Below are 24,858 nucleotides of genomic sequence, written 5' to 3' on the forward strand. Positions count from 1 at the left end.
AATTCACACATCATGCACACATTTTATGGGACATGTTCTACAAAAAAGTAGAAGATGAGATTTTTAAAGAATTTAGAGCCCTTAATCATATTTTTAGGAAAAAAAAACAATTTAAGATGTATTTAAATTCTATTTGACTCATGCAATGACCATATTGATTATCGGTGCTGGGCTAGCTATTAAGGGGTAACAGGATAACTGGAGGTCATTCATTCTCTCAAACTGGTCTCAGTTTAGTGGGAGTATACCCAGGATTGCCTAAAAACTAAGAATCAAAATACTCAAATAAAGCAAACATAAATAAAATACTACGGCCAGCCAAATCGGCTATGTATTCCATGGGTGCAAACATCCGAGGTTTGTTTCAAGCCCCGCATTGGTCCTCATTCCCTACCATTTGTATAGTGCTCATGCAGCATCCTTCTAAGACAACACACTTATTTTATTTAAGAGCAAGAAATACTTTGTGTTCAATAATTAATCCAAAGTAAACAGTTTTGAGCATAATACAAAGAGTATACTATAATCATGCTTTCCTTGTAAAATGGCATTTGACGATTTCCTGTCTTGTATAAATCAATGATTACTACTAACACCAGAGTTTTTACTGGCATGTATGTCAACTCCACATTGAGTAAAACTCAGGAGCCAGTCTATAGATTTTGACTTTAATATGTATGGTGAGTATGCTCTAGAGCAGCTTTGTGAAAAACAAATTTTGTAAGACTAATGTAATTCTCCCCAGTACTGTACCATTCAGAACCATAAACAAAACTAGTGGGAGCCATGAGGCTTGTGTCTGATTTCCAAGGACTGGAGGTAACACGACATGAGAGGGTTCATCAGCGTGGTTGGGCGCAGTCCTCGGAAGGAAGATACCTGGTTTTGGGCAACGCTGGAAATGTGGAGAGACCTCAAGAGGAAGCCAAGGAAAAGGCTGATGGCAGAGAAAGGGAGTGGGACAAAATAATTCTTCAATAGGAAGAGCCTGGTGGGTGGTTTCATTATAAAAATAATTGATCAGATGACCCAGAATGAGCCATTTTCTTTTGTTTATTGAGAACTAAATGAGGGCAAAATGTAAAATTTTTAAGAAAACACATTGGTTGATGTAAAAATTCATCCAAACTGTGATGGTTAATTAGTTCAAAACAGTCTAATGGAAATTCTTTTTCATGAAAAGGTGTGAAGAATGAACAGCCATCTTTCTGCTGATTTGGCTTTATACTTGTTTGAAGGCATGGATAAATATACCTATTTGAGGATCCTTCTTGTGACTTTCGTCTAATGTATGGGCTGGAGATTGAGGATATTTATGACCAAGTACTTTGGTGCTCTGATAAGAAAAATACTCAATAGTGATTCATAATTCCTACAGAGTTTGAAAATGAAGCCCATTTAAATAGAAGCTTTATCAATTTGTAAGAAATAGAATGAGCCTTGGAATTGGAGAGGATATATATTAAAACTGAATATTAGACATTATGTCAAATTTCACATAATTTCATGTATTGTGGCATTTAATGGACTATGAAAAGCCTGCCATGGGTTTGATTTTCTCAATGAATCAACCACACTGAATAGTTACATTATTTCATTAGTTTCTTGTCAAAACATGATAGTGACTTTCTCCATGTTATACAGATATTTAAAACCTGTAAAGATATTTTAAGATACAATGATTACAGAAATTTACATTTAGAAAGTGTAGTGTATTAACTTTAATAATTAGTCAAGAGTGAAGAAGAAATTGGAGCAATTAAAGACAGAATTTGCCACTGGAAACATGAATGGATGTTGGGCTCCGTTCTTCAATCTCACAGTTCAGTGACTGAATATTAATTGGAATCCCTTGGTTTCATCCCCTGGGTCAAAATCTATAGACTGGCTCCCGAGTTTTACTCAATGTGGAGTTGACATACATGCCAGTAAAAACTCTGGTGTTAGTAGTAATCATTGATTTATACAAGACAGGAAATCGTCAAATGCCATTTTACAAGGAAAGCATGATTATAGTATACTCTTTGTATTATGCTCAAAACTGTTTACTTTGGATTAATTATTGAACACAAAGTATTTCTTGCTCTTAAATAAAATAAGTGTGTTGTCTTAGAAGGATGCTGCATGAGCACTATACATCCCCAAGGTTCATAGCATGCTGCCAGAACCAGCAAGCTATTCCAAGGAAGCCAAGAACAACAGGCAGATAATAGTATTTCTTTAGACTAAAATTTAGAAACTTAAAATTGTTTTCTAACAAAAGAGTTATTTTTAACCCACATTGAGAAAATTAATAACTTGGTCAGACTTAATGTCATTCCTACTCAAAAAGCAAGTCCCACTTTAATTTCAATGTCTGCCAGATACAGCATAAGAGACAACCACATGGATTTTAAGTACTGATATGCAAACAGATAAAGTAGAAACATGGATATGCATTGCCTGAATTAGTAGTGTTGTGATCACGCCAGAAGCTAATTCTTTTTATTTTTATTTTATTTTATTTTATTTTATTTTATTTTATTTTATTTTATTTTATTTTATTTATTTTATTTTATTTTATTCTTATGTTAATCCCCATACATTACATCATTAGTTTTAGATGAAGTGTTCCATGATTCATTGTTTGTGCATAACACCCAGCGCTCCATGCAGAACCTGCCCTCCTCAATACCCACCACCAGGCCAACCCATCCTCCCACCCCCCTCCCCTCTAGAACCCTCAGTTTGTTTTTCAGAGTCCATCGTCTCTCATGGTTTGTCTACCCCTCCGATTTCCCCCGCTTCATTCTTCCCCTCCTGCTATCTTCTTCTTCTTCTTTTTTTTTTTTCTTAACATATATTGCATTATTTGTTTCAGAGGTACAGATCTGAGATTCAACAGTCTTGCACAATTCACAGCGCTTACCAGAGCACATACCCTCCCCAGTGTCTATCACCCAGTCACCCCATCCCTCCCACCCCACCCCCCACTCCAGCAACCCTCAGTTTGTTTCCTGCGATTAAGAATTCCTCATATCAGTGAGATCATATGATACATGTCTTTCTCTGTTTGACTTATTTCACTCAACATAATACCCTCCAGTTCCATCCACGTCGTTGCAAATGGCAAGATCTCATTCCTTTTGATGGCTGCATAATATTCCATTGTATATATATATATATACCACTTCTTCTTTATCCATTCATCTGTCGATGGACATCTTGGCTCTTTCCACAGTTTGGCTATTGTGGACATTGCTGCTATAAACATTGGGGTGCACGTACCCCTTCGGATCCCTACTTTTGTATCTTTGGGGTAAATACCCAGTAGTGCAATTGCTGGATCATATGGTAGCTCTATTTTCAACTTTTTGGGGAATCTCCATACTGTTTTCCAGAGTGGCTGCACCAGCTTGCATTCCCACCAACAGTGTAGGAAGGTTCCCCTTTCTCCGCATCCCCGCCAACATCTGTCGTTTCCTGACTTGTTGTTAATTTTAGCCATTCTGACTGGTGTGAGGTGGTATCTCATTGAGGTTTTGATTTGGATTTCCCTGATGCCGAGCGATATTGAGCACTTTTTCATGTGTCTGTTGGCCATTTGGATGTCTTCTTTGGAAAAATGTCTGTTCATGTCTTCTGCCCATTTCTTGATTGGATTCTTTGTTCTTTGGGTGTTGAGTTTGATGAGTTCTTTATAGATTTTGGATACTAGCCCTTTATCTGATATGTCATTTGCAAATATCTTCTCCCATTCTGTAGGTTGTCTTTTGGTTTTGTTGACTGTTTCCTTTGCTTTGCAAAAGGTTTTTATCTTGATGAAGTCCCAATAGTTCATTTTTGCCCTTGCTTCCCTTGCCTTTGGCAATGTTTCTAGGAAGAAGTTGCACGCCAGAAGCTAATTCTAAAAAAATATGAAAGAATTAAAAAACAGAAAGCTAAAACATGTCAAAGTTTAAATCCCTAGAATTAGTGGTGCTGCTTTATATTTGTATAAGGTTCCTGGTTATCAAATAACATTCTATGATAACCGTACTAACAGATGTGAAGTTTGCACTTTCTTCATTTGGTCTTCTAAATGTGGAGTAAGAAGTGTCCGTGCCTTACATGAATATACAGACTAACTGAAAAATATGAAGATTAAAAGTTATGAAGTTTTTAAAAGTGGATGTTCTTAGTGAGTTTGCTAACGTCAAACAATGTGTGCTATTTACAACACATATTCACAAACACTGTTATCATGGCTAGAGTCCATGAAAAATTATCACTCATTTGCAATTAAACATGATTAACAATGCAATCTATTTGTTTATTCCATTTGCTTATTTATTTGAAAAATAAATATTGAGCACTGAACATGTTCCTTTCAATGTTCTGGATTCTCTCATTGATTCCAAATGTCTTAATTGGGCTGCTAATAGAAAAAGAGTAAAATTATTTTTTATTATCTGTATGGTTGACATACAACATTTTGTAAACCTGATTAGGATAAGAATTTTGTTGTTTAGTTTATGAGTTTACCAAATTTACATATCAGTGGCATATGAATTTAGAAGTTTGGTATGCCTATCAGTATTATGAAGGGATTCAATATATTTTAAAGAGTTACATTCAAACTGCAAATTCTAATCCAGGATTGTATGTACAGCTCTTGTTTGTTTCTCACTTAGCTTCCCGATTATGAAATTAACATAAAGCCCAAAGGATAAATGCTTTAGTTCTGAAAATATATCTTGGAAACATCTTGAGAAACCAGAGAAGAGATAAGAACAGCAGGATATCTAAACATCTTTTTGGATCCAGTTCAGTGTTTAGATTCAATTCAAAACCTGTGACTTCAATTAAGCAGGGAAATTTGTCCTGAAGAATGGAAGTTGAATGGAATAACTGGACTGAAACACACTTCTTTTTTCATTCTCGATAATCACATTCTGCCATTATGATTAAAATAAATGTGAAAGTAACAGGTTTCTCATGCAGTACACAATGAAAGACTGTATCTGTGACTGATAGGTGTAAGAGTGGAATTTCTATAAGTGCGAATAAAACCTAGAAGAAAAAAGTAGCTATCATATTTACATATGAGTAATGCCTTCTAAGTTCTTTACAAAGTATCTCATCTAAAAAGAAAAATCTATGAGATGTGTTTTTATTCCTCTTAAATATTAAAAAAACCCCTGAGAATTAGTTAAGTATTTTGCATTAAGACAAATGGCTAGTAAGTAAATGTCACCATTTAAACACAGGTATGATGGACTCGGTTCTGCCAATGGAAAGAGCTCATGGCTTTCGCTAGAGTGAGAACACTTCCCTCCATGTCTACTGAATTATAGAGTGATGACCTTTCCTGGCTCTGCCCATCTAGGAGGGCTCACTACTATTTAGTGACTGATAAATTTAACTAAAATAATATCAATATGATATTACAATAACAGATTTAGGCATTGTGAAGAATCATCAATTAATGCTAAAATGAGTAGCTGAGAGTTTGAGGAGTCACAAGATTTTTACAGTCTCAAAGTATCTAAGGACAGAAGACTACAGAGCAACAGAAGATAAATAGTAACTTTTTCATGGGGAAAGCTGGTCTGCATTATTTAACCAAATAATCAGAATCAACACTGCAGTCATGGGGTTAATTGACAGCATTTGAACTAAGAAAAACTCAATATCATTTCTGTGATATTTCTGCCAAAAGTATGTAACCTGAATCTAATCATGACAAAACATCAGGCAAACCCAAATGGTAAGACACGTTACAAAATGTGTCTAATATTCTTGTAAAGTATTAACATATTAAAATATATAAGAGACACAGAAAGTGTTCTAAATTAAGTGAAACCAGAGACATGACAACTGAGTGAAACCAATCATCTTGGATTTTGTCTATAAGTTGACATTACAGGGACAATTGGTAAAATCTGGACTAGGTCGGTATATTAGAGACTAGTATTGTATCAATGCTAATTTCCTGAGTTTGATGATTATACTGCGGTTTTGTGAAAGAATGCTTTGTTTTTAGGCAATATACAGGGACTTATTTAGGGAAGAAGGATCATCATATATGCAATTTCCTCTTAAGCATTTCAGAAATCTCACATGCACATGTGTGGAGAGAGAAGGGAGAGATGGATAAAACAAATGTAGTAACATGTTAACATTTGAGAACTGAGTGAAAGGTGTTTGAAAATTCTTTGTAGTATTTGGAAACTTTTCTGTAAATTTGAAATTATGCCAAACTAAAATAGAAATTTAAGTACATATCTATCAGAATGTTTAAACTGTCATTGATTATAAGAAATTAAAAATCATGAATGTTTGTAATTTGATAAGAAACCATTGTTCTTAGAAATCATGCAGGTAAAGTTCAAGTAAAGCACTTGACTTAAAAAAAATCAAATTTAGAGGCGCCTGGGTGGCTCAGTCAGTTAGACGTCCAACTCAATTTTGGCTTAGGTCATGATCTCAAGGTCCTGGGATCAAGCCCTGCGTAGGACACCCCCACCCCCCACTCAGCAGGGAGTCTGCTGGAGATTCTCTCTCTCCCTCCCTCTCTGCCCTTTCCATGGCTTGCACTCTCTTTCTCTCTCAAATAAACAAATAAGTCTTTTTAAAAAAGTCAAATTTATATACCTAATATCCCAGTTCTGTTATAATCACTACTGATCATCATTTCCTAAAACCTTGCTAGCTACTTCATCTGAAGATGTTGATCTTTTCTTCTCAGGAAATCTTGGGGGAGGGAGACGTACTCAAAAGAATACTCAAGGGGCGCCTGGGTGGCTCAGTTGGTTAAGCGACTGCCTTCAGCTCAAAAGAATACTCATGATAATATATTACTACTAATAACAAATTTTATTGACTTCTACTAAAAATAGGAATGTGTTAAACATTTTATATGTACTGTTTCATTTCAGCTTCAAATGTCTCTAGGAGTAGGTAATATGTCTCTCCCCATTGTATGGAAAGCAACTGAATCTTAGAGATTTTTGAATAATTTTCAAAGTCAGCTAGTTAGTAAACTGTAATGTGAGAAAGAAACCCAGGCCCTGCTCCACTCACTGCAGCTGCAAATACCTTCAGGAAGAGCTTCATCCTGATTCTTTCTCACTTAGGCTACATTTCTATTTTCTGAATGTTCAACTGTATCTTCTGATGCAGTTATTTCTTAAATTAGTAGTATTAATTATTCTTTAAATTTCCACACTGAGATTTTATTTCAAAATATGACAAATCCTTTAAAGCTTAGAGTCTTTTATCTTTATTTAACCCATAGTGAACTTTTAATTGCAAAATTTGTGTGGCTGTTACCCATCCTTGCTCTAAGTTCTTTCAAACTATATCAAGCTTTCCATATTCTGGTCCTCCGCCTCTCCAAAAAGCCTGTGGTGGTTAAGAAATTTTGAGACAAGAGCTATATAGAATTGATCAAAGTTTATTCATTCATTATCCCTTTCCCCCCCAAACTTTTAAATCAGCTTTTTAAAATCACACTTTATTTTTATCTTTTCATTGTGTAGCATTTATTTATTTATTTATTCATTTATTTATCTTTTATTATGTTATATTACTCACCATATAATACATCACTAGTTTTTAATGTAGTGATCCACGATTCATTGTTTTTGTATAACACCCAGTGCTCCATGCAGTATGTGGCCTCCTTAGTACCCATCACCGGGCTAACCCATCCCCCCACCCCCTCCCCTCTAAAACCCTCAGTTTGTTTCTCAGAGTCCATAGTCTCTCATGGTTCATCTCCCCGTCCGATTCCCCACTCTTCATTTTTCCCTTCATTTTCCTAATGTCCTCCATGTTATTCCTTATGTTCCACAAATAAGTGAAACCATATGATAATTGACTTTCTCTGCTTGACTTATTTCACTTAGCATAATCTCCTCCAGTCTCATCCATGTTGATGTAAAAGCTGAGTATTCATCCTTTCTGATGGCTGAGTAATATTCCATTGTATATATGGACCGCATCTTCTTTATCCATTCATCTGTTGAAGGGCATCTCGGCTCTTTTTTTTTTTTTAATTTTTTTTTAAAGATTTTATTTATTTATTTATTTGACACAGAAAGACACAGTGAGAGAGGGAACACAAGCAGGGGGAGTGGGAGAGGGAGAAGCAGACTCCCTGCCGAGCAGGGAGCCTGATGCGGGACTCGATCCAGGGACTCCAGGATCATGACCTGAGCCGAAAGCAGTCGCTCAACCAACTGAGCCACCCAGGCGCCCCATCTCGGCTCTTTCCACAGTTTGGCTATTACAGACATTGCTGCTATGAACATTGGGGTGCATATGACCCTTCTATTCATTACATCTGTATCTTTGGGTTAAATACCCAGTAGTGCAATTGCTGGGTCATAGGGTAGCTCTGTTTTTAATTTTTTGAGGAACCTCCACACTGTTTTCCAAAGTGGCTGTACCAACCTGCATTTCCACCAACAGTGTAAGAGGGTTCCCCTTTCTCCACAACCTCTCCAGCTTTTTGAGGTAAAATTTAAAAAATATATAAAATGTACAAACTTTACAGGTACAGTTTAAGGAATTTTTTTTTCTTTTTAGAAAGACTTTATTTTCTAGAGTAATTTTAGGTTTATACAAAAATTTACAGAAAGTACAGTGAATTCTCATACAATCTCCCCTACCCCTGACAAAATTTCTCTTACTATTAAGATCTTACATTAGTGTGGTACATTTGTTAAAACTGATGAACCAATTGGCTGAAATCTATAAATACTTTGGGTTTACTTTTTTGTGTTGTATAGTTGTAGGGGTTGACAAATACCATATACCCACCTTTACAATGTCATACAGAATGGACTTATTCTCCTAAAATTCTCCTGTGCTCTGCCTATTCATCCCTCCCTTCCCCCACTTCCGACAACCACTGATCTTTATACTATCTCTACAGTTTTGCCTTGCCAGGATGTCATAGTGTTGGAATCATACACCATATGGCTCTTCACACTGGATTCTTTGATTAACAATCTGGGTTTAAGGGTTTTTTTGTGTCTTCTCATTGCTTGATGGCTCATTTATTTTACCGTTGAATAATATTCCACTGCATGGAATATATATATATATATAATTAAGTTTATCCAACCACATAGTCAAGAATATCCTACTTGCTTCCAATTTTTTGGTAATTACAAATAAAGCTGTTATAAATGAAGTTGTTTTCAATTCTATTGATTTCTGCTATGATTTTTTTCTTCTTTTTCTTCTGCATCTTTTGTATTTAGTTTGCTCTTCTATTTCTATTTTCTTATGATAGAATCTTAGATCATTGAATTGTAGATCTTCTTTTCTAATATATGCAGTCAATGCCATAAATTTCCCTCTAAGCAGTGCTTTTATTATTTCCCACCAATTTTCATAAGCCATATTTTGTTACATTTAATTCAAGACATTTGTGATTTCTCTTAGAATCTCTTTTTGAGCCATGTGTTATTTACAAGTATGTTTTTCAATCTCCAAATATTGGAGGGGGTTTCTAGCTATCTTTTTGTTATTAATTTCAAGCTTAATTCCATTTTAGTCTGAGAGCATTCTTCATATGATCAATATTCTTTTAATCTTTTAAGGTCTGTTTTACAGCCCAGTATCTGGTCTGTATTAGTACATGTTCCACTGGAGCTTTAGAAAAACATGCAATCTGCTCTTGTTGGATGAAGGTCTATAAGTGTCGATTAGATGCAGTTGATCCTTAGTATTTTTGAGTTCAACTCTGTCCTTACTGATTTTCTGCCTGTTGGAGTGGTCAACTACTAATAGAGAGGTGTTGAAGTCTCCACGTATGAGAATTTCATCTATTTCTCCTTGCAGTTCAATCAGTGTTTTCCTCATGTGTTGTGATAGCTGTCAAGTGCACTTCATGTTAATGATTGTTCTGTCTTCTCGGAGAACTGACCCTTTGTTCATTATGTAATGCCCTTCTTTATCTTGATAAGTTTCCGTGTTCTGCTTTGTCTGGACATCAGTTTATTTTTCCATTCATTCATTCACATATTTATTGAAATAGTGGCATTCTGGGCACAAAGCCTATGGCAAGCCTTCCTTCACTGGACATTTGATTTGGCCACACAGGGAAGTAGGGATTAAAGCAAAGAGGAGCTGGATTTCAGGTATTAGAAAGTGACACCTGGGTTGATTGGTAATGACAGAAATTATGATTGCATGCCCTCGATTGTATAGTTTAAGTGGAAACTCTTGTGGTTATGCTATAGACACTCAAGTACACTCCCTGCCCCATGCCTTCAAAGGAATAAAATAAAAAGGTGAAAGCAGACCCACGTCTGAACTGTGGGCATACCTCTGTAAGAAACGAAATATGAGAAAAAGTGCTAACTTACACTATCATGTAAACTCCATATCATAATTCACTTTATTTTCCAACCTAAAAAACAACATAAAAATAATGTTGTTCCAATTGTTTTAGTCATTGATAGCATGTATATACTAAATATGAAAAAAACCCCACACCTTTTTATAAGAAATTGGGAACCATTTTAAAACTAAGAAAATGGCCAGGGAACCAATGTCAGAATTGGTATTATTTTATTGAAAAAATTTTTTATTATTGATATACAATGTTATATTATTTTCAGGTATACAGTATGGTGATTCGACAATTCTATATATTACTCAGTGCTCACCATGATAAGTGTAGTCACCATCTGTGACAATAGAACATTATTACAATATTATTGATTATATTCCCTATGCTATACTTTTCATCTCTGTGACTTTTTATTTTAAAACTGAAAGTTTGTACCTCTTAATCCCCTTCATCTGTTTCAGTTTTATTTTTTTAAGTGAAATAATTACATTTGCCATTAATGTATCATTTATAAAAATTTGGAAGGTCATGTGATGTAATTCATAAGACTGATGAATCACTGACCTCTACCTCTGAAACCAGTAATACATTATATGTTAATTAATTGAATTTAAATTAAAAAAAGAAACAAATATGGGCACCTGGCTGTCTCAGTTGGGAAAGCATGTGACTCTTGATCTTGGGGTCATGAGTTTGGGCCCCACATTGGGTGATGTGATTACTTAAAAATAAATAAACTTAAAAATTTGGAGACATCTGAATAATTATTGATGAACAAGTAGTTAATTAGATAAAGTACACACTTCAAGTAAAATTAATCTAAATTGGTGGTGTGAATAGTTCCCTTCTAAAGAAAATGCTAATCATCCTCAGTTTGTAAGTGTTAAGGGTTAATATTTAAAACTGACGGGATTGATAGATTATTGAAAATTTACATAAATGACCTTGAAAATGACATGTTTTCTTTTTATTTGCTTTTGTTTTTTTCTTTTCAATATTTTATTTTTTTTAATTTATTTTGTTTTCTTATAGCTTGCATTTAATGATTAAAGTGAACCAATGAAAATGCAACTAATGTAGTCATAATGTATTTAATGAAAGAAATAAAACATATTCTTTGATCATCCTGATACCATTCATTAAAAAAATAGTGCACATCTGTTCTAAGATACCTAAAAGCATTTATATAAATTTGAAACAGGGTTTCTTTATACACTTGTTTTTCAAGGAGGGGCCATTCACTTTACCTATGTAAATTTGACTCTAAATTATGAAGAGCCTAACCTGATTAAAGTAAGGCTTACCTCAGAAACACCTGGAATTTAAGAAGGCAAGTGTCTACACATTTTCATCTGTAGAATAATTATTTGTATTACCGAGGAATTTGCGCACTTCAATTTTATGAGAGGATTTAATTATTTTCAGCTGTAGAAAAGCTTCTAAGAAGCTCTTTATTAAAAAAAAGATTAATACATGAACTGAAATGTTCAATCTAAAAATTCAAAGCACAAAACTTTTTTTTTTTTTTTTAAGATTTTATTTATTTATTTGACAGAGAGAGACACAGCGAGAGAGGGAACACAAGCAGGGGGAGTGGGAGAGGGAGAAGCAGGCTTCCCGCTGAGCAGGGAGCCCGATGCGGGGCTCGATCCCAGGACCCCGGGATCATGACCTGAGCCGAAGGCAGACGCTTAACGACTGAGCCACCCAGGCACCCCAAAGCACAAAACTTTTAAACTCATGTAATAATGCTGACATCCAAAGAAAAAATATAACATTATACCTATTAAAAGTAAAATAAAAATTGCATGATGAGATAAATCTATTCATAAAATTGTAGTGCTCACTTACAACTGCCTCTTAAGGAGTAAATTGATGTCACAGTATAAGTCCTTTGGCCCTGGACCATTCCCCTGAAATTCCACCAGCAAAAAATACATATATTTGGCTTTGGTAGGTTTTAAAAAAATTCTTTTGTTCTGAAAATGTTCTAAACTATACAAAAATGCAGAGGATAGCATAATGAAACAGTCTGTTTGCACGCCCTGATCATCATAACATGCATTGCATAAGCACTTTAGGACGTAGAGATAGAATTCTGCCCATAGAATTTCCAGTCTTTAAGGATTTCTTAATAAAATTATTCTAACAGGGACTAGTACATATTCATTATTAATATCACAATGAAATCAAAAGTAGAAGAAAATGATGTCCCAACCAATCAGTGTTGGAGGGCTGGTAGTGAGTGGTATCAATTGGAGACAGCACCAGGTCAATACCTTACACACTTCACAGCTTTGACAGTTCTGAACCAGGCTTGGGACAAGACACAAGGATCAAAACAGAGAATATTCATATGTGGCCAGCCTAGTTAAGCTCTTGCTCTTCCAATGGACAGTCTGCAACTGCAGTGGCATGACGTGCGATAGGAGTGGGCTACATCCCAAGGAGGAAGTGCTTGCTGCTACCATGGGAAGAGGGTATTGTGGGCACGCAAAAATCAAGGTGTGCATCACAAGGGCAGGTCACGCATGAAAAGCACCTTGTGATAAGTACTGGACAAGTCTGTCTTTGTCAAGTTATGCATGGAATTGCCTTATGACAGATAAAGGAAAGAGTACAAACTTCAACTATTTATCTGTTCATGTAACAGGTATTCATTGTGTGTCTACACATACAGTGCTGAACAAGATAGATGTTCTTCCTTTCTCCTGAAGGTCCATATTCCAAATGGGGTGCATGTTAGAGACAAGTGAAATAAATGAAAATCCTGTGTTGTAGTTGTTAATGAGTCAGAAGATCAGGTGTTATAACAGTTACATGAGATAGTACAGAAAGGACCACCACATTGAACAACTTCATGGGACACTAGGACACAGGATATCATGTTTTCTCATTTTATATTCAAATAGTACCTTCTACAGTGGCTCAGTGTGATCACCTTGTATGTGCCTTCTCAAGAAATGACATCTCAACTGGGACTTAAGATGGATGCAGTTGGTCAGCAAAAGATTCTGAGGAGAAGGCTGGTCAGGAGAGAAAAATGGAGAGAAAAGAGGAGTTGGAATTATGCCTGAGAAAATACCAGAAGCTTTATGTGATAGGGATGTAGAGAGAAAGATGAAATTACAGAAGATGGGACAGAAAGAGATGTCAGAGCACATGGGGTTTTCAGAACATATTAAGAGATTGGGCTTTATTCTAAAAGTAAGGGGAAACTATTGGAGGGATCTGAGCACCAGCTCAGATGTTTTTGAAGTGTGGGGTATGGATTAGGTTCTGGAACGATCTAGGAGATCCATAATTTTCACCTAAGTTCAGGTGGGAAGCCAGAAGGAAGAACTAGAGGTCTCAGGACTTGAAGGCTGATTAGATGCAGGAGATAAAGACAAAGCAAGGGTCAAAGATAAAGCCCAAGTTTCTCACTGCACAAACTGTGTGGATGGTGGTACCACTGCTATCTATAGGGGGAGGGAAACAGGGGTATGCTTTTGCATCCACAGAATTTGAGGTTCTCATAAGTTGGGTACAAATTGGTATCTAGTACTTAGAATTGTGAGTGTGGATCTCAAAACAGTGCTCTGTATTTGCCGTATCTGGGAAGTTTTTTGGGAATAATCGAGGGTGTCTAAGCAGTAAGATGCACCTCGAAAGTAGAAGAAAATGAGACTGAAAAAGATAAGTTGATATAAGAATGGCTTGTCAAGCACTGGGTCAGAATTTTGTTGTTAATATTTAAGATGAACTGCACCCTTCTTTTTTTTAAGATTTATTTATATATTTGACAGAGAGATAGGGAGAGAGCACAAGTAGGCAGAGAGGCAGGCAGAGGGAGAGGGAGAAGGAGGCTCCTCGCTGTGTGGGGAGCCTGACGCGGGGCTCGATCCCAGGACCCTGGGATCATGACCTGAGCCGAAGGCAGCTGCTTAACCAACTGAGCCACCCAGGCACCCCGAACTGCACCCTTCTAAGTTTAACTTTGTTCTGTATTTGCACATTTCCTCATCACCAGCATAATAGTGAATGCTTACTATGAGTGATATTCAAAAGAGATACAGAAGGGAGAAGAAAAAGACCCTATTTTCTGTTGCCAGCTGTAAACAAGATCATGGGCATTTCTGGAAAGGACCTGAGGTTTGGCCAGTGGCTTCATGGTGGTACTGAAGATAACACACTCTGGGATAAAGCAACTGTGGTTGCTGCAGCTTCTCTGTGATTCCTGCAAGTCCAGATTTCCTTTTGGTTTTGTTTCTGTGTGTTTTTGTTTTTAATTGAGTAGTACTATGATCAAGCTTGCATTTAGTAAGAGCTCATTGGTCACAGGAAAATATGCAAGATTTAGGCAAAAGGAATTACTCATATCTACTTTTAATATTTAGGTGTTGGTGAGCCATTTGATGAATCTGTTTGGAAGAGGGAGAACTGCGAATTGATAGAAAGTCCTGGGACTGAGATGATGGTAGGTTAATTGCAACTTTAATGGAAGTCTCATGTGATGCAAGACACATTTTTATCTGCGGAGCTATCTGGTTTTCAAAAGCATGAGAAAACAACATATACAACTGACTGATAAAATCTATGAGAACATGATTTGGGGCAAACATGTTAATACATCAATATGACAGTGTAGGGAGTGGGATTTTAAAAGATGTTATATTTAAATATTGGGCAGAAACCAGCAAAATGAAATTTTACAAGTATATGATTTTTTTCCTCCCAAGTATGTATTTCTAGAGAAGTTTATTTTGTTACATACTCTTCCCAATCCCAGTCTGAACTCTCAGTAAATGCTCATTCTTGTCATTGTTTTATCAATGGTCTTTAGGAGAAATATTCACTAGTTTAACAACATTCTTGTCCCATTACTTACTGTCTTGAGAGGCTGAGGCGTGCTTTGACATGCTCTCTCATATACTTTTTTTTGTGTCCTCAGACAAGGGAGGATATTTTCAGTATTGAAATGCAACTTAAGTGACACGTCGTCAATAATTTGCATAACGTTCATCCCACTTTTTGGAACTTCTTCTAAGGAAGTACCTTAAAATGTGAGAGACAAAACCGTATGCATGGCTGTGTTTTCCAAAACAAGCTATATAAAAGAATGAAATACTATAAACAACCAAGAGTAAAAGAGAATACAGTTATATTTTTTCCTCAATTACAATTGTATAAAATTTAAATTCATAGGAAAAATACTGGAAGGAAATACATAAAGTTATTAACCTAATATTAGAAGAGAATTGTGATAATTTTTAAATTTTATTTTATCTAAGCTGTAAATATATTACATATATATGTAGTTTTACTTCTATCTGTTTATATTGGAGTATATTATTATATATGTTGTATGGTACAGACTGAACAACACTACCCTAGGGAGCTCTGTAGACAGAAATCCCCCTTCCACCACACATTTTCTTCCTGTGCCCTGTCTTTATGCCATTATTCAATCCTGTGTATGCTTTTATGTGTCTGCCAATTTTCACAATGAGATTTTAATTTCTCTTGAGGGAAAAATTTAGGTTTTATTTTCTAAGGCCATACTTTTGCAGTGCTTTGCACAAAATGGGCACTCCATAAATACTTGTTAAATAAATTATGTGTCAAAACCATACATTGATGTAAACATTTTGATTGAAAAACAACTATCCTCCTAAGTGAAACATGCAGCATGTACTACATTTAAATTACCAGCAAGTTTCAATTTCAGGTCAGTTTGTTTAAAATGAAAAAAAATTAAATCAATAAATCAATAAAGCAGAAAATGTGACCAATCCATGGTAGTATAATATAGGGGTCATTTGTCGTGTGCAGAACCAATCAGACACTTTTAACAGACCCTTAAGGAATTTTTTATTTTAAAACCTTGAGAGAAAATTTTCATCTAGAGACTAAGGGGGAAGAAAAATTATAAATATCTATGTGGTCATATACAAATTCATCTTGAGTTCCTTACATGTGACTTTAACAGAGTATTCTGACAATGTAGCCCAGACACATTTTTTAAAAATAAGCAAATATTTACAAAATGAAAACAAATCTGTGTAGTTGTCTATGTAACAAAGATATATCACAGACTATTCAATAATCAAATGAAATATTGGATGGATATCTAATACATGTACCAGTCTACATAAGTGGAAACAGTTCTGCAAGAAGTGTATTTACTTATGTCTTCATAAATGTTCATACAGCCTTCACCTTCCCTTTCCCCGGGACACACAATTTGAATTCTACAAATAGCATAAGAGCCCAATAAGCGAAACCACATTCTTCAGATCTGACTGTCATTAATCATTAGTGATCCTGGGTCAATAAGTATCTGACTTCGATAATATGAAAGATAATATGTTTCTCCCAAAGACAATGGGATTTCTGAAGCAAAATAACCTCCCTTAAGAATACAGAGACTGCAAGACAGAATAGAGCAGATGATGAACAAAGTGGTAAAAGAGATCTACATGACAAGATCTGTTAACAATGTACAACGTGAAAACAAATGTATATATATACTTTTTAAAAACAGAATCAAAAGATTTTGGTAGGGGCGCCTGGGTGGCTCAGTCGTTAAGCGTCTGCCTTCGGCTCAGGTCATGATCCCAGGGTCCTGGGATCGAGTCCCACATTGGGCTCCCTGCTCGGCGGGAAGCCTGCTTCTCCCTCTCCCACTCCCCCTGCTTGTGTTCCTGCTCTCGCTATCTCTCTCTCTGTCAAATAAATAAATAAAATCTTTAAAAAAAAAAGATTTTGGTAAATTCATCGAAGAAGAGATTCTTAACTGGAACTTTCCCTTGATATACCTCCTTGGGTCTTAATACATATTTTAGCAATTAACCCTTTAGGAACTATTTGAACAAATATCACCTTAAGATTAATATTTTAATTTGTATTACAATTGAAATGTTAATTTTCTAGAATGGAGTCCTAATGGGCTAATACACATGGAACAAATACCATACTAACTTACATAATGGGCTACATTCAGCTAGGAGATTTTTAGCTGATGCCAATATGGAGGTTAAAGCTCAAATAGGGACAATAAGCATCTTTAACTTCATGGGGTGTGGAACATCAGTGTTTTAGAATCAACAACTGGAGACTAAATTATGTTATAGTTATATGACTCACCATATATAACCCTGGCCTGTTTTAATTTTAGTGGACATAATTTTTCTTGTGTTTAAAATAAGGCAGCAGAATTGATAAGGTTCAAAACATATGGCTTGCCATATGTTAAATCATATTTTATAATAAAAATTATGTGACTAATATTGTGGGTTTTATGTAAAATAGGTCTCCTTGGCAACAAACACTTCTATTTGGGAAATTCAAAATACACCTAAAACACCTAAAGGAACAAACAGCATGTAATAGGTGCTAATATGATGATTGGGCTCTTTTGGATTGCAAAGGTCAAAAACACACTAGCTACAGTAAACACGTGTGCTGGGTGGAGTGAAATAAGGATGTAAATACATACAAAGACACATAAGAAAACATTTCCGTGGGCTGGAACTGGGGTGCTGCCCATTCACGCTCAGACTGCAAAGGCAGCTGTAATGAAGCAACTTCCTTTGGCTGATCCTAGAGGTCAGTCTTTCTCAGTCTCTGTCCCTGTCCCTCTCCCTGCCTGGTCTGTCCCGCTGTGGAATGGCCAGCTCCTTTCTGTGGCACTCAGTCCTGAAGGTGGGCCAGTTATAGGCAGGGCTTCAATCTAAACGTGCTCTGCCCCCTGGCTTCTCCACCATGATTTCAAATCCCTCTCCATCTCAGGGCCACTCCACTTCAGGGTCCTCTCCCATGGAGAGCAGGCTGATGGGTAAATGTGGTCTTAACAGCTTGCTCCCTTGTTGGACTGTAATTTCAGAGCAGACCTACCACAGACGGCTGGCCAGAGACCCACAGCTGGCTTCCGCCCAGTCCCTGGTCCAGTGAAGGAGGGCAGAGATCTTTAGCTCTCTCCGTCCACACACTGCCTTTAGTATCCCTGCAGTATTTGTACAGTGCTCCATTCCAAAATAAATATAGCTCTGTTCATTAAGTAGTTAAGTCCAAAAAACTTAATACACATTTATATCCTAACAACTTAGGGGCCATTGGAAAAAATAACACACATAAATTGAAAGAAAAATATTATTTTATCCTATAGTTAATTACCATTAGTGGAAAATGTGCACCTGTTGGGCTCTGTGCAATTTCTCAAACTTCATTTCTTGATTCACATTTTCATTGTACATGCTTTTAATCACACCAACCATCCAAACTCCTGCTTTGCAAAGAGGTGCCATTACTGAAAGAATTATAGTGTGATCTAATATTGAAGCTATTAATTATGCAAGTTAGTATTGTAGCAGTGTTTGACAGATGTCAAGTATCTCGGTTTCCTTCAAAGTTGGAAATATCTTGTGGTGCCCCATGAGTTTGGTTGGTCCCCAGGAGCACCTTCATGCAGTTTCTGAACCATGTTAAGATAAAGATGGCAGGTTGCATGATACACAATAACTTGCATATGAGTAAATCAACATGATTTTTTTTCTCAGAAGGGATTAATGGGCATGGCAGAAATGCAGAACATTAGAATAGTTCAATTGAGCTAATTATTAGGAACATGTAACAGTTGTAATAAGAGTTGTAAGAAAAATTAATCATTGAAGAGAATTCTATGGGAGAGTTCAGTCTGAAAGGATGGATAAAAAGTATGTTGAGATGAGGAAAGTAGGTATGTCAAGAGCTTAAGGAAGCCAGAGTAGTGGCAAGACGAGAAAGGGTGACCACTCAATGCAGCTTTGAATGAAACTGCTCTGCCAGGGGTGTAAATATTGAGTCAATGTTTGGGAGATGCCAATGGGAATCTTCTCTGTAACCTAGTACAAGGTGATGAGGACTTAGAATTCATTAGCTGGTGGCTGGGGGAATGAGGAAAGGAGACAGAGCTGGGGAGGCTCTCCCTCTCATCTCCCTGAGACTTTGCTCCATCAATCCTTTCCCTTTCTCTCCTTTAACTTTGTTGTTGTCTCTCTAATTGCTTCTTTTCCATCAGCAGGAGCATGGACCCACTGAAATCTGACTGCTTGTTACTCCTACAAATGATGCATATTCTTGCTCAACATTCTCCATGTTGCAGAATCCCATGGGCGTTTCTCGGTCACTACCCTACCAAATTCTCAAAACCCTGCATCTGCTTCCTGTCTCCTCTCTGGAAACTCTTGTTTCATCTTCTTTGTGGATTTCTCCTCTTTGTTAGCTCTTTAAATATGCATTTTCTTTACAGACCAGTGCCAGTCCTCTCCTCACTCTGTAAATGGAGCCTATCCTCAAAGTGGGTTGTCCTTTTACTTACTAGCCCTTTCTCCAGTCAGGTTCCTGCTTCGCACTTACACTCAGTCATACTGAGCCCACTGCCATGCTTCAACTGACCATGTTCTTTCATGCTTCTGTGCCCTTGCACAATGTTATTTCCTCTATCCTGGACTAGCCACATAATCTGTACAGACCAATGCAAAATGAAAACACGGAGCTTCTTGTCCAAAAACTACTATGAGTTCCAAGATGGTGACACTGGAACACTAAGCCAAAGCACGGATCCTTTCTAAGTGAGGGCCGAGTGCCTACTGAGGTCACACACTGCTTTATCTTCTCCTCACCCTTCAACACTCGTCTCAAGCACTCTCTCTCCCAGGAAACCTGCCTGACCACCTGTCTCACCCATCTAAACCCACTGTCTCTGTCTCCCACTCCTCTGTGTACCTGAACCCTGGTTCTCATCACTGTAGATGCTGCCCTCCTGACTGAATGGGATAGTCTTAGTAGCAGAGACTGTGTGTCTTTGTATCTCCAGCACTTTGGACCATGCTTAGCAAAATTCAGTCCAAAGTGAATGCAGGTAATATGGAGGGGGCAGAGAATAGAAAGTAAAATATACAAGGACATAGATTTGGATGATGAGAAAAAGAGAATACAAATCCAAAGATATGATTCCACGTGAACTGCATGACAGTTCAGGGAGGCAGAATGGGGAGGAAAATTCCGAGTTGAGGCAAGTTGATAATACAGCACAGAACTGGTGGAAAATCCAAAAGTCTGACCTCTACTTAAATGGCCCTTGTTGAATTTGTTTTGAAGTTTACATACAAAATTCCAAATGAGAAACAGGAGGATAACCTTACATTTCGGGTAATCTTACTAAAAGCAAATCTAAAAACACAGCTTCTCAGGTGTGTTCCTGTTAAGTACCTGCTCTTTGTCCTGGTATAAAGAGGCGATTGTGTGCACTGAGGAAGAAGAGGTAGTGTGTTGAAGAGTCATGAAATCTTCTAGCATGTATTTCTACCATTCGCCCATCTGCTGCCCTACGGACATTTCCAGGTTAAGACACCTTGTGGGGGGAGGTGTGATGACCAGTGTGTCACACTCCATGGTGCCACCACAGACCACTGCACGCATTTCTCATGCACATGATGATATGGCTGAATGAGCAGAGTGGTACAATCAGGGCCAGGATAATCTACACACCACAGTCAGAGCATCATGGTGATTTCCTTGACATTCAGTCTTAATTCCATAAAACACATGTCTCATGAAACCTGTATTTAAAAATATCTTGCATTTGATCATCCTGCTATCAAACTGGCTGCAAGTGAGCCTCTACATTTTTTAATAAAGGAGCATGCTGTTGGCAGTAATACCACAGCAAGAGTCCAGAACACTATGCCAACATCATCAAATTTCTCAGAGGTGTAGTTCTATGCAACAAATCTGTCTGCAGAACCTGAGTGGGGGGTGGGGGTGGGGAACAACCACAGGCAAATGAGTTGAAAATCGTTAATGTGAGAACAGTTACAAATTGTGTGTGTTGTTTGGTGCTCTATGTGATTGTTAGATTTTTTTAAGTGTAGAAAGTAATCAAAAATCAAGGAATACAAGAGAAATCTGGGATTGTTAAAAGAGCATACTGGCTTTCTCTGGTTGGTGCGGAACTAGGGGGCAGAAACAGAGTAGATGGTCACTGTTGTCCGGGTCCTGACAGTTCCGGAATGATCCCTGCAGAGGCTGCTGGTCAGAGTCCCACTGCCATGTGTGGTCTGGGATTGTCCACGTGTAAATTCAGTCTCTTGATGACAATTCTCAAGAAGACCTCATGAGTAGTTATATTTAACACTGAAGACTCGTAGGGTTTAGGATATGATGGGAGAAACAGTGAAGGGCCCAGTATCATTTTTGAGTGCCTACTATGTGACAAGAACTACTTATAGCACTTATTTTTATATATTTGAAATTGAAAATAAAAAAAAAATATTACTCACATCATCTTGTGGTGGAGAAATGGACTCACAAGAACACAGATAGAAAATGGCAGAGTAAATGCTGATTTTATTTGGTGGAAGAGGGCTTGCAATGATTTCTAATGTTCCATATGTGTATGATTCTATCATGAGAATACTGATGTAAATGTATTACAGTGCTTTAATCATGAGTAACAAATAACCCAACTCCATCTTTCTCCCACAACAGAAGAGATTTCCACTCCAGGACAATGCTTACAGTTGGACCTGGACATACAAGGAGGTCACCAAGGCGCCGTTTCCCTAAGTGTCAGCTTCCTTCTGAGGCTGATGGTTCTTCTGTGGCTGTAAAGTGCCAGATAACAACCAACCGCCCTTGGGAAGACAACAGGTTTCCTCATCCACGAACGGGAAGGAGATGGAGACACAGATTACAGAGGAAAAGAGGCTTTCCTACTGTGTTTTTTTTTCTCCTCAGAAGCGCTAAGAAACTTTATTTTTCCAGAAGGAGAGGGACGAATGGATATTGGAGAACCAACGACAGTCCAATTTAATAAAAGAGGAAGACAACCTTCGTATATTAGTACTCATATTGTGAAAGAGTAAAGAGGATACTATCAATGAAGGGACACTGTCACCTCAAAGAATTTCTAAAGTGTCAATTTCTATGATTTCTTTGAAGGTTCGAGATATAAGATCCTAAATTTTAATATTTTAATAGATTAACATTATTCTGATTAATATAATAAATTCATGTCCAATGCTACCCCTGCTACCTAAAAAAAAAAAAGAAAAAGAAAGCAAAATTTAAAATTGCTATAATCTCTGTGCTCAGAGAAAACCACAAATAATATTTTTGGTATGTTTCCTTTCAATTTGGTATATGTGCATATTATATTATTATTTAAAGGGCCTATACTCAGCTGTATTTATGTATCCTCTCAGGTTATAATTTACTAACATTGTGATTTCATTGTGATATGCAATTCACTGTAATTTGTTTTTCTTATTTTTCACATTATTTCCAGAGCTTTCAAATGAATGTTTATTTCATTCATTCTAATTCAGTAATACCCAAATTTAAGGCTATAGAGTTTTTTTTTTTTTTTAAAGATTTTATTTATTTATTTGAGAGAGAGAGAATGAGAGACAGAGAGCATGAGAGGGAGGAGGGTCAGAGGGAGAAGCAGACTCCCCGCCGAGCAGGGAGCCCGATGCGGGACTCAATCCCGGGACTCCAGGATCATGACCTGAGCCGAAGGCAGTCGCTTAACCAACTGAGCCACCCAGGCGCCCAAGGCTATAGAGTTTTTTAACGGGGCTGTGACCACAGTGAGCATATTTTTATAGAGCTCTGACTGTTGATGTTTTACAGTCCTCATTCCCCTTTTATCTAGTAATTAATTGGAATAATGATTTACAATACTAAAATGCTAGAGGTCATTTTTTGGTTATGTTGAATTTTATTATTATTTTATTGCATTGTGTTCTAGAAAACATGGCATGTGAAATTTCTGCTTCGGGGAAAATTGATCATTTGTTATATAAAATGTGAGGTATTCCTTGGATGTAATGTTATATCATTTTTTGTGACATTTCCATGGGGTATAGAAATGAAGTTCTTATTCCTTGAGGATAGCGTCCAATATGTGTTTCACTGGGGTTTTGGAAGCAGACCCCGAGATGGGGTATTGTATGTACACTTATATTAGGGGTTGATGCCTAGGGGAGGTAGGGGAGGAAGCAGGAATGGGCTGAGGGTAGAGTCAGAATGTATGCAAGTCCAAAAGGAGGGAAGCTCTGGAGCCAGGACTAGCGCTGAGAGTTATTCAGAATTAAGGGGAAAGGCCAGACTTTATACTCCCCCATAAGTCACTGGAATTGGCTGCCCCCAGGAAGGTTGTCCCTGGAGCAAGGAGCTCTGCAGAAGGGGCAAAGCCTGAAGGAGTTGACCAGTAGATGCTGACTACTGACAGTGGGGGCAAAAAGTCCACCTTAGAAGAACAATGGATCTTTGTGTTGATCACCCTATAGTAGAATATCCTCATGAATTCTATCAGACTTTCTATATTCTAGACTCAGTATTTATTGTGTCTCCTGGATTTATAAAAAACTCAGGAAAATGTGTTGAAGCTGTTATATTTTTTATCAATATCACCTTACATTTCTTTTAAAACAATGTTAAAGCTTTTCATCTCAAATAATTTCAGCTAATAAAAAGGTTGAAAATACAAAAAAAATTCCCATGCACTCTTCACTCAGTTTCTCCATTATAACTACAACATCACGAGCAGAAAGTTAACATTAATAAAATGAAATGCTATCCACTAATCTACAGATCTTATTTGAATTTTGTCAACTGTCCAACTATATTGCTCTTTTCCTTGCTGTTGTTCCAGGAGAAAATCCCAGACCCCCATGTCTATTGATGATCTCGTGCCTCTAGGCTTCTCCAGCCTGGGAGAGCTTATCAGTCTTTATTTGTCCTTCAGGACACTGAAATTTGGAGATTTGAAGTCTACTGGCCAGTTAGGTTCCAGAATGCCCCTCAGGTTAAGTTTGTCTGATGTTTTGGTTAAATTCAGGTTAGGGATTGTTTTATAAAGATGCCACCTCAATGGTGCCTTTCTCAGTGCATTAAGTCAGGAGCAATATGGATCTTGATATGTTTCATTACTGATGTTAACTTTGACTACCTGGATAAAGTACAATTTAAATTCCTCCCTTTGTCATTAATAAGTACCTTGTTTGGCGATATTTTAGAGTATATAAATATTCTGTTTCTCTTTATACTTTTGCCCACTAATTGTAACATCTGTGATAATTCTTGCTTGAAACAAACTTGATGATAGTATTTGTAAATGTTGACTTTCTATTGTTGTCATTATCCCTTCTATGTTTATATGTTGGAATTACATTATAAGAAAAAGTTTTCCCTTCTCCCCCATTTATTTATTTTTTTATATCAGGGGAGACTTATAAAATATCCATTTGTTTATTTTATGAGCTATAATTCATTACTGTCAATTATTTTGTAGCTCAAATTGTCCCACATTCTCCTGGCATCTGTAAATATTTTGGTCTACAATTTTCTAACGTGTTCTTAAGCACGACAATTCATGCTTTTTTAAGTTTTCCCAATTTTATTGACCCAATCAAATTCTACTAATAACAGTGAAATAAATTTCTGCATGTATTTATTTATTTATTTATTTTAAAGATTTTATTTATTTATTTGAGACAGAG

Source organism: Mirounga leonina, unplaced genomic scaffold (genome assembly GCF_011800145.1).
Source record: "Mirounga leonina isolate KUSES-001 unplaced genomic scaffold, KU_Mleo_1.0 Mir_175, whole genome shotgun sequence".
Taxonomy (NCBI): Eukaryota; Metazoa; Chordata; class Mammalia; order Carnivora; family Phocidae; genus Mirounga; species Mirounga leonina.